Raw genomic sequence first — 17696 nt, forward strand, 5'->3', positions numbered from 1 at the left:
TAGATAGATAGATAGATAGATAGATAGATAGATAGATAGATAGATAGATAGTGTTATGCTGATGAATGAGGACCCAAAAGCGACGTAATAGTAACAGAGTCTTTATTCCAGTATAAAACAAATAATGATTCTCCTGGATATAAATCAATGGTAATCCAAAACAGGAAACTGAAATCCTCTCGTCAATAGAGAGGAACGACTGGAGACGCGACCACAGACTGCAGGTCGCTTCAGGAAGACACAGGCCGTAGCTGACATAGACACCTGCTCACACGCAGCATCTGAAGAAGGCAAAAGAACACGACAGGGCGGAACAAGACACAGGAACTGCAAACATCAAACAAGAATCCGACAAGGACAGGAGCGGAAAACAGAGGGAGAAATAGGGACTCTAATCAGAGGGCAAAATAGGGGACAGGTGTGAAAGAGTAAATGAGGTCGTAGGGAGAATGAGAAACAGCTGGGAGCATGAACGGAACGATAGAGAGAGAGAAAGAGAAAGAACCTAATAAGACCAGCAGAGGGAAGCACAGGGACAAGACATGATCAAAGACAAAACATGACAGTACCCCCCCACTCACCGAGCGCCTCCTGGCGCACTCGAGGAGGAACCCTGGCGGCAACGAAGGAAATCATCGATCAACGAACGGTCCAGCACGTCCCGAGATGGAACCCAACTCCTCTCCTCAGGACCGTAACCCTCCCAATCCACTAAGTACTGGTGACCACGTCCCCGAGAACGCATGTCCATGATCTTCCGTACCTTGTAAATAGGAGCGCCCTCGACAAGGACGGGGGGGGGGGAGGGAAGACGAACGGGGGCGCGAAGAAAAGGCTTGACACAGGAGACATGGAAGACAGGGTGGACGCGACGAAGATGTTGCGGAAGAAGCAGTCGCACAGCGACAGGATTGACGACCTGAGAGACACGGAACGGACCAATGAACCGCGGAGTCAACTTGCGAGAAGCTGTCGTAAGGGGAAGGTTACGAGTGGAAAGCCACACTCTCTGACCGCGACAATACCTAGGACTCTTAATCCTACGCTTATTGGCGGCTCTCACAGTCTGCGCCCTGTAACGGCAAAGTGCAGACCTGACCCTCCTCCAGGTGCGCTCACAACGTTGGACAAAAGCCTGAGCGGAGGGAACGCTGGACTCGGCGAGCTGGGACGAAAACAGAGGAGGCTGGTAGCCAAGACTACTCTGAAACGGGGACAGCCCGGTAGCAGACGAAGGAAGCGAGTTGTGAGCGTACTCAGCCCAGGGGAGCTGTTCTGCCCAAGACGCAGGGTTTCGAAACGAAAGGCTGCGTAAAATGCGACCAATCGACTGATTGGCCCTTTCTGCTTGACCGTTAGACTGGGGATGAAACCCGGAAGAGAGACTGACGGAAGCACCAATCAAACGACAGAACTCCCTCCAAAACTGTGACGTGAATTGCGGACCTCTGTCTGAAACGGCGTCTAACGGGAGGCCATGAATTCTGAACACATTCTCAATGATGATTTGTGCCGTCTCCTTAGCGGAAGGAAGCTTAGCGAGGGGAATGAAATGTGCCGCCTTAGAGAACCTATCGATAACCGTAAGAATCACAGTCTTCCCCGCAGACGAAGGCAGACCGGTAATAAAGTCTAAGGCGATGTGAGACCATGGTCGAGAAGGAATGGGAAGCGGTCTGAGACGACCGGCAGGAGGAGAGTTACCTGACTTAGTCTGCGCGCAGTCCGAACAAGCAGCCACGAAACGACGCGTGTCCCGCTCCTGAGTAGGCCACCAAAACCGCTGGCGAATAGAAGCAAGCGTACCCCGAACGCCGGGGTGGCCAGCTAACTTGGCAGAGTGAGCCCACTGAAGAACAGCCAGACGAGTAGAGACAGGAACGAACAGAAGGTTACTAGGACAAGTGCGCGGCGACGCAGTGTGAGTGAGTGCTTGCTTTACCTGTCTCTCAATTCCCCAGACAGTCAACCCGACAACACGCCCTTCAGGGAGAATCCCCTCGGGGTCGGTAGAAGCCACAGAAGAACTAAAGAGACGGGATAAGGCATCAGGCTTGGTGTTCTTATTTCCCGGACGATAGGAAATCACGAACTCGAAACGAGCGAAAAACAACGCCCAACGAGCTTGACGTGCATTAAGTCGTTTGGCCGAACGGATGTACTCAAGGTTCTTATGGTCAGTCCAAACGACAAAAGGGACGGTCGCCCCCTCCAACCACTGTCGCCATTCGCCTATGGCTAAGCGGATGGCGAGCAGTTCGCGGTTACCCACATCATAGTTGCGTTCCGATGGCGACAGGCGATGAGAAAAGTAAGCGCAAGGATGGACCTTATCGTCAGACTGGAAGCGCTGAGACAGAATGGCTCCCACGCCCACCTCTGAAGCGTCAACCTCGACAATGAATTGTTTAGTGACGTCAGGAGTAACAAGGATAGGAGCGGATGTAAAACGCTTCTTGAGGAGATCAAAAGCTCCCTGGGCGGAACCGGACCACTTAAAGCAAGTCTTGACAGAAGTCAGAGCGGTGAGAGGGGCAGCCACTTGACCGAAATTACGAATGAAACGCCGATAGAAATTAGCGAAACCGAGAAAACGCTGCAACTCGACACGTGACTTAGGGACGGGCCAATCGCTGACAGCCTGGACCTTAGCGGGATCCATCTGAATGCCTTCAGCGGAAATAACAGAACCGAGAAAAGTGACAGAGGAGACATGAAAGGCGCACTTCTCAGCCTTCACGTAGAGACAATTCTCTAAAAGGCGCTGGAGTACACGTCGAACGTGCTGAACATGAATCTCGAGTGACGGTGAAAAAATCAGGATATCGTCAAGGTAAACGAAAACAAAAATGTTCAGCATGTCTCTCAGTACATCATTAACTAATGCCTGAAAGACAGCTGGAGCATTAGCGAGACCGAACGGCAGAACCCGGTATTCAAAATGCCCTAACGGAGTGTTAAACGCCGTTTTCCACTCGTCCCCCTCTCTGATGCGTACGAGATGGTAAGCGTTACGAAGGTCCAACTTAGTAAAGCACCTGGCTCCCTGCAAAATCTCGAAGGCTGACGACATAAGGGGAAGCGGATAACGATTCTTAACCGTTATGTCATTCAGCCCTCGATAATCCACGCAGGGGCGCAGAGTACCGTCCTTCTTCTTAACAAAGAAAAATCCCGCTCCGGCGGGAGAGGAAGAAGGCACCACGGTACCGGCGTCGAGAGAAACAGACAGATAATCCTCGAGAGCCTTACGTTCGGGAGCCGACAGAGAGTATAGTCTACCCCGAGGGGGAGTGGTCCCCGGAAGGAGATCAATACAACAATCATACGACCGGTGAGGAGGAAGGGAGCTGGCTCTGGACCGACTGAAGACCGTGCGCAGATCATGATATTCCTCCGGCACTCCTGTCAAATCACCAGGTTCCTCCTGAGTAGAGGGGACAGAAGACACAGGAGGGATAGCAGACATTAAACACTTCACATGACAAGAAACGTTCCAGGATAGAATAGAATTACTAGACCAATTAATAGAAGGATTATGACAAACTAGCCAGGGATGACCCAAAACAACAGGTGTAAAAGGTGAACGAAAAATCAAAAAGGAAATGGTCTCACTGTGGTTACCAGATACTGTGAGGGTTAAAGGTAGTGTCTCACATCTGATACTGGGGAGAAGACTACCATCTAAGGCGAACATGGGCGTGGGCTTCCCTAACTGTCTGAGAGGAATGTCATGTTTCCGAGCCCATGCTTCGTCCATAAAACAACCCTCAGCCCCTGAGTCTATCAAAGCACTGCAGGAAGCAGCCGAACCGGTCCAGCGTAGATGGACCGACAAGGTAGTACAGGATCTTGATGGAGAGACCTGAGTAGTAGCGCTCACCAGTAGCCCTCCGCTTACTGATGAGCTCTGGCTTTTACTGGACATGACATGACAAAATGTCCAGCAGAACCGCAATAGAGGCAAAGGCGGTTGGTGATTCTCCGTTCCCTCTCCTTAGTCGAGATGCGAATACCTCCCAGCTGCATGGGCTCAGTCTCTGAGCCGGTGGGAGGAGATGGTTGAGATGCGGAGAGGGGAAGCACCGTTAACGCGAGCTCTCTTCCACGAGCTCGATGACGAAGATCTATCCGTCGTTCTATGCGGATGGCGAGTGCAATCAAAGAGTCCACGCTGGAAGGAACCTCCCGGGAGAGAATCTCATCCTTAACCTCAGCGTGAAGTCCCTCCAGAAAACGAGCGAGCAACGCCGGCTCGTTCCAGTCACTGGAGGCAGCAAGAGTGCGAAACTCTATAGAGTAATCCGTTATGGATCGATCACCTTGACATAGGGAAGCCAGGGCCCTGGAAGCCTCCTTCCCAAAAACTGAACGATCAAAAACCCGTATCATCTCCTCTTTAAAGTTCTGATAATCGTTAGAACACTCAGCCCTTGCCTCCCAGATAGCTGTGCCCCACTCCCGAGCCCGACCAGTAAGGAGTGATATGACGTAAGCGATCCGAGCTCTCTCTCTTGAGTACGTGTTGGGCTGGAGAGAGAACACAATATCACACTGGGTGAGAAAGGAGCGACACTCAGTGGGCTGCCCAGAGTAACATGGTGGGTTATTAACCCTAGGTTCCGGAGACTCGGAAGACCAGGAAGTAGCTGGTGGCACGAGACGAAGACTCTGAAACTGTCCAGAGAGATCGGAGACCTGAGCGGCCAGGGTCTCAACGGCATGACGAGCAGCAAACAATTCCTGCTCGTGTCTGCCGAGCATAGCTCCCTGGAACTCGACGGCAGTGTTGAGAGAATCCGTAGTCGCTGGGTCCATTCTTGGTCGGATTCTTCTGTTATGCTGATGAATGAGGACCCAAAAGCGACGTAATAGTAACAGAGTCTTTATTCCAGTATAAAACAAATAATGATTCTCCTGGATATAAATCAATGGTAATCCAAAACAGGAAACTGAAATCCTCTCGTCAATAGAGAGGAACGACTGGAGACGCGACCACAGACTGCAGGTCGCTTCAGGAAGACACAGGCCGTAGCTGACATAGACACCTGCTCACACGCAGCATCTGAAGAAGGCAAAAGAACACGACAGGGCGGAACAAGACACAGGAACTGCAAACATCAAACAAGAATCCGACAAGGACAGGAGCGGAAAACAGAGGGAGAAATAGGGACTCTAATCAGAGGGCAAAATAGGGGACAGGTGTGAAAGAGTAAATGAGGTCGTAGGGAGAATGAGAAACAGCTGGGAGCATGAACGGAACGATAGAGAGAGAGAAAGAGAAAGAACCTAATAAGACCAGCAGAGGGAAGCACAGGGACAAGACATGATCAAAGACAAAACATGACAGATAGATAGATAGATAGATAGATAGATAGATAGATAGATAGATAGATAGATAGATATATAGATAGATAGATAGATAGATAGATAGATAGATAGATAGATAGATAGATAGATAGATAGATAGATAGATAGATAGATAGAATAAACTGGATAAAACTAGCATGGGTGACATACGTGAGCAGGGCCACACCCTCTTCTACTGTCAACGCATACATCAACCCAAGGTGGGGCTGAGTGGAAGGACAGTATGAGGTAACTCTGATGCCTCTACAATGTAACACAATACAATGAGAACGGACTAATTACTGTACTGCATCCAGCCTAAAGGCACGTTTCGGTGTCTAGGAGGAAGTGATGTCTAGGAGGAAAGATGGATTTGGTTTCTGTGTCCTCTTTTCTAAATGTATAGTGTCAATGTCAATACACTCACACTGCTCATTTTTCAGAAGTTCAGTAGCATAGTCTGCTAAGGGATGTGGTATAGGTATCATCAGGGGCACAACTTTGGTTATAGACATGGGAGGGACATAACTTGGTGTGGGGTCTGGGGTCCTCCCATTTTTGGGGACATCTAAAGCTAATTTCCTGCATTTCTACACAATCTATTATATAATTTAATTATATTATATAATTTAATGAATTGCTAGTAGTTCATTCACTTCAGTCGAAAGGCAATGAAACGTTAGCTGAATTAAAATGTCAGTTACACTACTAGCTCAGCGCTGGGAATAACACTTTTTTTCTGTCAAATTGCAGTTCCCTTGCCAGCTAGATCAGTCAACTAAAGAGTAGGCAGTTTCTACTCTCCTTGCTTTTTCAACTCGGAGAAAAAGCACAACACAGACAACAGCTGCCACTGTTCATCTCTCCTGTGCTGGTCCTATACGCCAGCCTTTCAGAAGCTTTGCCTTCACATAGGTGGTGTCTGTGCGGTCCTAAATCCATCCCGCTCACAACCTACCCGAGCGTTCTGAGGCGTCCGCATGGTCCTAAAGTACACCTGTCAGTTTTGTATCACAAGTGGAATGATATAAGGCTAGGGGGGACAAAAATGCAATTTCATGTGGGGGGTCATGTCCCCCGTTCCTGTCCCCAGTGAAAGTTGTGCCCACCGTCCCCCATGGGTATCATAGAGATCATATAAATTTATATTATGTGTGTGGTACATGGTGTATAGCTACAAGGTTAAAGGCATATTCAATATGTAAACCACCAGATTTTAAAAGTCTACGTTTTAAGCCTTGACCAGATAATACAAACTTTACATTGTGCTTTCTAGAGGGCCTACCAACTTTATTTTATCGACATACCTCATAATAAGAACTAGTTAGTCATTACTCCCCTTTAAATCCTCCACTCACCCCCTTTAACGTGTCTGTCTGTCTGTTGTCTGACTGGAGCTGTGTGTTATATGCCCGCTCCGCTGTCAATACCACACCACTAACCCAAATATTAATGCAATGCAATGGGAATATAGCGATCATGGCTAAGAATCTAATTTTGTTAATTATTCTCGCCCTGGTTTGCATATTCGGAACTTATGATGGTAAGTGTAATGTTTTTCCGATTAAGTTTTTATTCCGCCAGTGTGTATTTACTTGCTCGGTTTGTGAATGGAATTTACATTGCTTAGTAATAGCACAACATGGCGCACGGATTTGGTATCAAGCAAGTCGAGTTAGCTAATTTAACCTGATTGTTCACGGCTAATAGTATTGCAATAGAGATGAAAATAAGAGAATCAGCTAGCTAGCTACCTACACTGTTTGACGTTATGTTTAAATATGCTTTATAGCTAGCTAACTAACTAACTGTTTGAGAATAGCATAACGTTAGTTCTCTGGCCAGTTAGAAGCTAATTGGATGGATACTTGGATCGCGTTAGTAAACATCTCAAACATAGCACCATTTTTAGGATTTGGGATGAACAGCCAAGGTTGTCTACCAAGGACCTTCCACCATTCCTTGATACAATTCAAGAATCCAACAGCAGTGGTTTAACAAATTGCCTTGAGTCATCTAATCAAAGTTTAATTAATTTGATGTATTCTCAAAAACGAATATGGAAATATTGGTTTATTTATTTATCATAAACTACCACATAATATTCAATATCAAAGTATTTAAATCTGCTCGCTCAGATTCCTCATCAAGTAAGGTATGAGTTCCTTATTCCCAAATTTGACCTTATGTTTTTGTCATCATTTCCTGTGAAAATCTGTTTTTTAGCTGTTTATTTTTAGTGTGTGAACTGTAAACTCTGCAAACAAGACAGCTAGTGTCGTGCTAAACCAACACAATGGTTTAGCAAGCTGGAGTCTGAGGCTGACCTATTTAGCTTTGAAGAGCTGCAGTACAATGCGAAACGGGCCATTGTGTGTTGTTCTACCAATCAGCCTGAGTTAGTTTATCATTACTGGATAAAATATTAATTTATGAAAAGCATAAATGAGTAAACAGAACTCGGCCTCAGTTCTCCCTCTCCCTGGCCTTTAGCGTTTTTCGTACATGTAGAGATAAGAGGCTGGAAGGTCTATAAACACTCGGTCCTAGTCTCTTTTAAAAAGCCCTTGATCGTGAACTCATAATGTTTGAATAACATGGGTGATATGGTTGGGCGCTTGTGTCTTCAAAAGAGTGTCCAACAGTGTAAATACAGATTGCATGTATATGGACCTTTTTCTCTGGGCAGGGCAGGGGGCTCGGTTGTATCCATGTATGGAGATTAAAAACGCCCAAACAATGGGGTAATGGAGATTTTCCAGTTTGTTATCTAATCTACTGAAATGAATGGTGTTAAAAGCATGGACTAAATTATCACAGCTTCTCTTTACAACTGTGACTTATTGTGAAAGTTTCAGCCTATTTCAACTTTTTAAATCCTGTTTCTTTCTGTGGGCCTATTTGATTGCTCTTCTCAACTTTTGTCACTTAGCCTAATATACCCATTTAAACATGTCCTTTTCTATATGCTTTTTCTGTTGAGTCTGCAAAGTTAAGTAACTAACTCTAGGATGATCTAGTTTACCATTATGAGTTGGATAAACCCATTGTTGATGTGATCAATGACATTAGGCATATTTTTCTCTATGCCTTCTCTGGAAAATAATTTAACTCTGGAAGGTTATGCCCCATACACATCGTGATGTATTTCATTATGCTATACGTCATCTTCACGCAATCTCGTTCCGCTACTACTAGACAGAGAGCATAGGGTTTCACAACAAGACAAGATGGAGGAGAGCCTAGTTTCTTGTCAGAGATTGCATTTATTTTGGGACATTGCAAAATATGACCTTTTCATTCAAGACAAACATTGTTTCAGGTGATAATTACATATGTTTTGTTTAGTTTCCTCAACTTGTTTATCTAATTTTCTAGCAAGTCAAGCTAGTTTACAGAGTTGCTAGCTAGCTAAAGAGCTGCAAGACTAGGGGTGTGTTCGTAAATTCAATCTGGAGTGCCAGAGTGCGCACAGGGCGTTTGTAAATTCAGAGGTTGTCAGTTCTTAAATTCAGAACGTTTCGCTGTTGGAGCGTTCAGAGTGCACACTGGACGCTCTGACCGAGGAGTAGGTTTGATCCGCGTTCTGACCTCACAACAGCATTAAAGCACCCAAGCTAACGTTGTCAATCTGGCAACGCTCTGAATTTACGAACGACCAGAGCACACTCTGAGCACTCTTTGTCACTCCAAAGTGAATTTACGAACACACCCCTAGTCTTGCAGCTCTTTAGCTAGCTAGCAACTCTGTAAACTAGCTTGACTTGCTAGAAAATTAGATAAAAAAGTTGAGGAAACTAAACAAAACATATGTAATTATCACCTGAAACAATGTTTGTCTTGAATGAAAAGGTCATATTTTGCAATGTCCCAAAATAAATGCAATCTCTGACAAGAAACTAGGCTCTCCTCCATCTTGTCTTGTTGTGAAACCCTATGCTCTCTGTCTAGTAGTAGCGGAACGAGATTGCGTGAAGATGACGTATAGCATAATGAAATACATCACGATGTGTATGGGGCATAACCTTCCAGAGTTAAATTATTTTCCAGAGAAGGCATAGAGAAAAATATGCCTAATGTCATTGATCACATCAACAATGGGTTTATCCAACTCATAATGGTAAACTAGATCATCCTAGAGTTAGTTACTTAACTTTGCAGACTCAACAGAAAAAGCATATAGAAAAGGACATGTTTAAATGGGTATATTAGGCTAAGTGACAAAAGTTGAGAAGAGCAATCAAATAGGCCCACAGAAAGAAACTAGCTTGCTAGCAGAGCTGGTTAGGCTGTTTTCATGTCATGGCTATAACTGTGCTGCTGGCAACAATTTTAATTCAGCTTTTTTCCCGATGTTTACTGACACCGGCCATATTCAATGGGTGTTGAGCGTTCGTAAATTCATCAGTTATTCTGCGCTCTGGCACACTCAGACGAGAGTGCTCTGAAATCCAAGTAGATAGCCAGAGTGAATTTATGAACGCACCCTAGGTTGAAGATACTGTCGCTAGCCACCTCAACCTAATAATCATCATCAAAAACAAATGTAATTACCATCAAGAGGCAACAGTCATATAATGTGTATTATTTAACTTTACTATTCCAATAGGCCTATCCATTCCTATAAGTGAGTACTAATTGTTTACAAGTCACTAGTTATTCCATAAATTCATTGCCTAAAACCACATTTTCATCTTGTTCTGTGGTTTGGTAACCTCTTTTTCTATTGACAGACTCTGGCGGCACTAAATACGATGCAAAGTTTGGAAACATTTTAAGTATACGGCATCCGTTTCGCCACGGAGCCTTACACTGCAAGGGGGAGCTGTGATACCACACCAAGAATCTTTTTAAAAATTCGCCGTCTAGCAGGAACAGTGGTCAGAACCTGGTAATATCAGAATGTAGGATTGGATATAAACCTAACAATGTCAATTACTAATTCCTCTGAACAAGGGGAAAAATTCACTCAGAATAAATACTAGAAACAATACTCCAAGCCGCAGCTCCATACTGATTGGTGTGGGTGGCTTTTGACCATTTATTTGTAATCCCCGTGTCTTATCCATTAACCAGGTTTCCATCCAACATTTCTTTAGCCAGTAAAGTACATGTCGGATAAAAAAAATGTATGACTGGCCTAATGGTAAACTTTCCAAATGTCGACAAAACAAAACACAGTAGACAAGATGAGGTATTTTTGTGTCAGTAAAATTAATTATGGGAGAAATGTCGGTGGAAAAGCTTTTATACGCAAATATTGAAATAATAATCACATCGAAATATAATTGGAGGCATGCGAAAACGTGTGGACCTCCCACTACAACTTGTTGGAAAAGGATGCAGTTTATTAGGCTACAGATGGCACATGTGCTCTAGCCCAGAGTTTCAATACCAGAGTGGGCACACTCACTATATAACAAAACCTTTATTTAATTTTTTTTGAAAACCATGAAAATGCGATGGAAACACATTTAATTGCAAAAGGTGTTTGTGTGCACTAGGTCATCACGCAAAGCCTTTTATCCTCAAGTCAATTTGATGGAAACGCATTTCCGGTGGGAAATTTTCACATGAAAATCTGTCGCCAATTTGATGGAAACCTAGCTATTGTTAAAAATGCTTTGGGTCCAAATCAGATATTATGTACAATATTTATTGAATGTTATATGAGTCCTATAATTTCAAATTACCAATTTGGGTCCAATCAATTAACTTAATTCCTCAGATCAAGTTATATTTCAACAAAATAATGTTGCAGGAATGCTAATCTCAATTGTTTCTAACTACAGAAACAATTTCAGAACAATCTGAAATGGAGGGGCCTCCCGAGTGGCGCAGCAGTTTAAGGCACTGCATCGCAGCGCTTGAGGTGTCATTACAGACCCGCGTTCGATCCCTGGCTATGTCACTACCGGCTGTGACCAGAAGACCCGTGAGGCGGCTCACAATTGGCCCAGCGTCGTCCGGGTTAGGGGAGGGTTTGGCCAGCCGGGATTTCCTGGTCCCATCGCACTCTAGTGACTCCTTCTGGAGGGCCGGGTGACATCAAGCTGACTTTGGTCGCCAGCTGGACGGTGTTTCCTCCTACACATTGACGTGTGGCTTTCGTCCTTGGCCTCTCCCGAGTCCGTAGAGGAGTTGCAGTGATGGGACAAGACTGTAACTACTAATTGGATATCACAAAATTGGGGAGAAAAGGGGATAAAACAAATTATAATTTCTTTTAAACATCTGAAATGGTGGGTGTCTTTCTTGGGCTTTTTGAGGTGGAATGACCCTAATAAAAGTTCACAGAAGTAACAAGTAAAGGTAAACCTATCAATTAGTTATAGTGTTTTTACTGATATCAGTTGTGTTTATGAATTATTAAGTGATTAAAACTCAACAGAATTTATGAAAACATTGGTAACAGAATTTCTGCAATTGAGTGGCTACAATGGGAAATCATAGTAGTCACAAACCACAGTTGGGTCACTACTGTCCTCCCTTTCACTGGCATACTGTTTTGTTCATATCTCTCTCTCTCCAATTAATGTCACCTTTTCCGGCTCTGACTGACACCTACCTACCCATGAGTCCCATCTTTCCATTTACTGTAACCTGCATCCTCACCCACTGAGCACCAATCGACACCGGACGCTGAAAGTCCTTCACTGTAGGGTGGAGTATTCAGTACAGTACACAGAAGAGCACATTAGAGTTGAGTACACTATAATGTACTGAACTATACACAACTTTACTGTACTGAACTCTACTGTACTGAAGCTCCCTGCCCATTCAGCCTGTCTTTTCAAACTACCTGGTAGTATAGGAAAAAAAGTTATTTTCAGAATGACAGTTTAGGACCTTTAATTTTTCTAGGCGCACTGGTGCTCCTAGATATTCAGGTGCATATTCGAATAAAATGGTCACACTGTAGAGCCCTGCATTCAGAGCCTTGCTTTCATATCCATAATTATGAATTTCTGTGTAGTAAAGATCAGACCCTTGATGGAATTCCGTTACTGCAATTCTGTTACCGGGTGTAAATCCACTTCACTTAGCGTGTAGTTCAATAAACCAAAATATATATTTTTTCAAACTCAAGGTGTCATGTCATTCAGATGTGGGATGTTAATTTGATCACTCTTTAGTTTCTGAGAATGTTCCTGCCCAGGAAGAAATGCAAACTTGTAGTGTATTCAAGGTTTAAAAAAACCTTTAAAGTTTATAATTTCCACTTTAAAATGTCAGAATTTATTTCCTGTAACGAAAAACGTATCAACCCCTACAAAAGAAATTCCTGTTCCTGCATGATTATTTTCCAGGTGTAACAAACTGGCTGAAATGAAGATCCTACATCTGTAGCTGACACCCCATTCTTTCTGCAGACATCTTTGAATCTTAATTTGAAGCAGATAGGCCTATTTAACAGTTTTGGGATAATGTGGTCGCATAAAAAAACAGAGGGCGATTTTACTGAAATTATGTTACCCAACTTTGCATCTGCACAGTTCTTCCAGTAAAAGTGTTGTAAAATGTTCAGTGTAAATTGTTTAAAGTAGTCATTGTAGTCAACAGAGTTGTATTTTTTTGTTTGCCATACATTTAAAGTGAAGTGTCCTTAGGCTACATCACAATGTACAAAGCAATACAATGTGCACAGTTAGCCTTTTTTCTCCTTCTCTCTATTGTACCCTTTTTCTCCTCTCTCCCTCCCCCACTCCCTTCAGAGCCCTGTCGCCAAACAATACCTGTACTGTGCTTGACTTTAGTAACATGCCAAACCCCCGCTTTTAACACAACCATAGTCCTCAAGGTTTTGTTCTGCCACACTATTTCTTCAACAGTCTTGACACATCACAGCATTCTCTAAAAACTGAGCAAAAAAACATGTTGCTGTTGAAAACATTTCCTCTCACTTTACTTCTACACCACCTCCTTTCTCCTAAGTCAGGCCTAGCCAGCCTGTCTGTGTATACATTGTAAGTTGTATAGCCTATGTATTATATATGTTTTACTATAGTGCCAGTGAATAACCTTGCCACACATTCAGCACAGGGCCACTTGACGTGTGTACTTGTGTGGTGTGTCTGTGTGTACTCAGATCTGCGCTCAGATCCGGTACAATAACACATATGCAGTTTGTGGTGTGTATTTGAAATCTCATCAAGGTCCTCCCATTTTATCTAAAATACTTGCATCTATGTTTATATAAGCCATATTTCCTTTTTAAAGTGCTTTAAACTTAATGGCAAAAATACATGTTATGAAACTTTCATCAAAAATTATACAAATTCAATAACAACATAAAATAACAACCTTCTTGAGTTCATGTGTGCTGGATCACTGTGTGTGTGTGTGTGTGTGTGTGTGTGTGTGTGTGTGTGTGTGTGTGTGTGTGTGTGTGTGTGTGTGTGTGTGTGTGTGTGTGTGTGTGTGTGTGTGTGTGTGTGTGCAAAAAAGGTCTGAGGTGTGACTGGTTGTCAAATGTCCAAAAGGTGCCATGGCACTGTCCAGCATCGTAATCACCCCAATGGTAAAATAATTGACAGTACCAGTCAAAAGTTTGGACACACCTACTCATTATAGGCTTTTTCATTAGTTTGACTATTTTTTACATTGTAGAATAATAGTGAAGACATCAAAACTATGAAATAACACATGGAATGATGTAGTAACCAAAAAAGTGCTAAACAAATCAAAATATGAAAGCCCCCCAGCCTTGATGACTGCTTTGCACACTCTTGGCATTCTCTCAACCAGCTTCATGAGGTAGTCACCTGGAATGCATTTCAATGAACAGGTGTGCCTTGTTAAAAGTGAATTTGTGGAATTTCTTTCCTTCGTAACGTGTTTGAGACAATCAGTTATTGTGACAAGGTAGGGGTGGTATACAGAAGATAGCCCTATTTGGTAAAAGACCAAGTCCATATTATGGCAAGAACAACTCAAATAAGCAAAGCGAAACGACAGTCCATCATTATTTTGAGACATGAAGGTCAGTCAATTCGGAAAGTTTCTTCAAGTGCAGTCGCAAAAACATCAAACGCTATGATGAAACTGTATCTCATGAGGACTGCCACAGGAAAGGAAGACCCAGAGTTACCTCTGCTGCAGAGGGAAAGTTCATTAGCGATAACTGCACCTCAGACATTGCAGCCTAAATAAATTCTTCACAGAGTTCAACTAACAGACACATCTCAACATCAACTGTTCAGAGGAGACTGCTTGAATCAGGCCTTCATGGTCGAATTGCTGCAAAGCAACAACTACTAAAGGACACCAATAAGAAGAAGAGACTTGCTTGGGCCATGAAACAGGAACAATTGACATTAGACCGGTGGAAATCTGTTCTTTGGTCTGATGAGTCCAAATGTGAGATTTTTGCTTCCAACCACCGTGTCTTTGTGAGATGCAGAGTAGGTGAACAGATGTCTTTTGCATATGTGGTTCCCATCGTGAAGTATGGAGGAGGTGTGACGGTGTGGGGTGCTTTGCTGGTGGCACTCTGTGATTTATTTAGAATTCAAGGCACACTTAACCAGCATGGCTACCACAGCATTCTGCAGCGATACGCCCTCCCATCTGGTTTGTTTTAGTGGAACTATCATTTGTTTTTCAATAGGACAATGACCCAACACACCTCCAGGCTGTGTAAGGGCTATTTGACCAAGAAGGAGAGTGATGGAGGGCTGCATCAGATGACCTGGCCTCCACAATCACCCAAACTCAACCCAAATGAGATCGTTTGGGATGAGTTGGACAACAAGTGCTCAGCATATGTGGGAACACCTTCAAGACTGTTGGAAAAGCATACCAGGTGAAGCTGGTTGAGAGAATGTAATGAGTGTGCAAAGCTGTCATCCAGGCAAAGGGTGGCTACTTTGAAGAATCTCACATATAAAATATATTTTGATTTGTTGAACACTTTTTGGTTATTAGATGTATTTCATGGTTTTGATGTCTTCAATATGATTCTACATTGTAGAAAACACTAACAATAAAGAAAAACCCTTGAATGTGTAGGTGTGTCCCAACTTTTGACTGGTACTGTACATAGATTGCCTTTATGGGTCTATTTGAAGTCATATTTAGGCTAACTCATATTTTTGCCTTTTGAAATGTACACATTGGGGTCGAATTGAAATGCTCTCATGTATAAGATAACAAAACATATAAATATATATATATAATAGGCTCACACCAATGCATAATCTAGTGATGTCCTTTTACAGTGTGTGTGTGTGTAGTCTGTATGAGTCAAGGCCACATGTCATTAAGAAATGTTTTTTCCCTTCTGACGTAAATGAGAATAGTCCTACCACAGCATAGTAGCTGAAACTGAAAGACCCCTCAGACACAAACGGGCAGGTGGGTGTGCGTGTGTTAATTTCTAAACCACACCAAATAAAAGCCCTCAAATTAATTATTACTTCGCTCAAGCCCAGGGGAAGCTTTAAACCACAGCTGTTCCTTGTGCCAAGGTTGGGAGGTGAAAGGGTTCATTCACTTTTTTTAAAGAAAATATAAAAAATCCCTGGCCTTTTAATTTGGCATGTACGTGCCTGTTGATAAACCGCATCAGAGTAAGGAAGCTTAAAGGCAAACAGGATATTGTGTGTGAGAAACAGTATGATTGAGATGTTTGACGAAGAGAAGACACAGTGAGTGACCAAGTCACGTTCCCTGGGTTTGTGATATTTGGAAAGGGATTTAGACAGAGGATGGGAAGGGAGGAGCTGGACAACAAGGGAGCTGGACAACAAGGGAGCTGGCCTAGGCAGTAAGATAAGAAAACATAGTTCATGGGATTTGGGAAGCGGCCATGTAATTACATTGAGACATGCATTCGTAAAATGCTTGCAGCATTATCTTTTTACTACATGAGTCATTCAGTCATTTAAAGAGGTCTGTTTTTCCTTGTCTGTTTTTCCTTATCTCATTTCTATGAGTATTATCTATAACTGTATTATCGAATCTTCTGTAGTCACTCATTGATTTTTCAATGTTTTTTTCCCCCCTCAAATTGAGACTATGCATCCTGTCTGAACTCCAAGTACACCTGTGTTAGGGAGTCCTTGGAGTATCTGAGGCCAGACTCCTATAGGCACTATAACTAAGGGGGGAAATCTAATCTGGGTGTCAGGTAGCCTAGTATCTAGAGCATTGGGCCAATAAGTTACAAGTTTGAATCCCCGAGCTGACAAGGTGAAAAATCCACCAATATGCCCTTGAAATAGGACAATATAAACACTCACCTAATAATAATAATAATAATAATAGTAATTATCATAATTATTATAACCATATACAAGTTTGGGCCTCCTAGCTATTAACTATCAGGTTTTACTGTCTGTTTTAAAAATGGGAACTCTTTGAACAGACCTCGCTATGGCCTTGATTGATCGACATGGAAACATATTTTGTTCCAGCATAGCACTACATGTTCTCACCGATCTAGTATTAGAAAACATTCTAATCAGAGTTTCTCAGGATTGTAGTCGTGCCTCAATGGGCAATCCAACATGTGAACATAAACATGCCTCCAAACATTCTCACGGATTAAGTACTGTTTGAGAAACACACTGCCTGCTTAAGATCACTGAACCTGTGTCTAGAAAGCCAACTAGCTTTTGCTATAGAATCAGAAGACTGGGAGCCCAGATGCAGAAGCATGTGCACCGTGCATGTGCACAAGCACACGCACACACACATACTTCCTGTGTATTGATCGGAGTGGGATAGTCGGGGAGGTAGGGGATGGGGTGAGTACAGTGGTGTGTTTTTTGTCTTCTGCCTGGTGGAGTCTGGGTGTCTTAATCAGTTATTCCCTGTCTGAGTGCTGCCTGCTTCGTGCAGAGCTCTTTCCGCCGCCCTCGTCTAGAGTAACACCTCCAACCTCAAACCCAGTTTACAGAATGTCAGCAAGTAATAATCACCTTTCATTTCTCACTACTTTACTGTAGCTATCCATGTTTTTGAAGCCTTGTCTTCACAGGGTTCTGGTTGCACTTTTAATTAGGCTCCTATCAACATTAAGCCTATTAATCAATCAGTTTGCAAAAGGATGAACCTTCTGGAAACCAAAAAGCTCATGTTTCCTTCATTCCTGGGAATGTGTGTTGTGTGGGAAATACAAATGCAACAGAGGGTCTGGTGTTTACATTGAGGTCATTTACAGACTACGATGGAAGAAAAAAAATATCGGAATTTCACACCATGTCAGCCTTGGTGCCCTAATGAAATTCAATTATCCTAAATTTCACTGAGGCAGTCACTGTCTAGACTGGGTTAATGACAGCTGCAGCTGCTCACACAAGTCAACCCCCTCCTCTGTACAAACCACTACTACAACTCGCCCC

At 43.2% G+C, this 17696-nt stretch overlaps 1 long non-coding RNA gene across 1 annotated transcript; it reads left to right on the top strand.

Moving 5' to 3' along the window:
- Positions 1–6742: 6742 nt before the first annotated feature.
- Positions 6743–12646, top strand: LOC139550650 (uncharacterized). The gene is made up of 2 exons (XR_011670102.1): positions 6743–6892; positions 11142–12646. It is a non-coding gene; the product is annotated as an uncharacterized lncRNA (long non-coding RNA).
- The last annotated feature ends 5050 nt before the right edge of the window (positions 12647–17696 follow it).

Source organism: Salvelinus alpinus, chromosome 2 (assembly GCF_045679555.1).
Source record: "Salvelinus alpinus chromosome 2, SLU_Salpinus.1, whole genome shotgun sequence".
NCBI classification, from domain to species: Eukaryota; Metazoa; Chordata; class Actinopteri; order Salmoniformes; family Salmonidae; genus Salvelinus; species Salvelinus alpinus.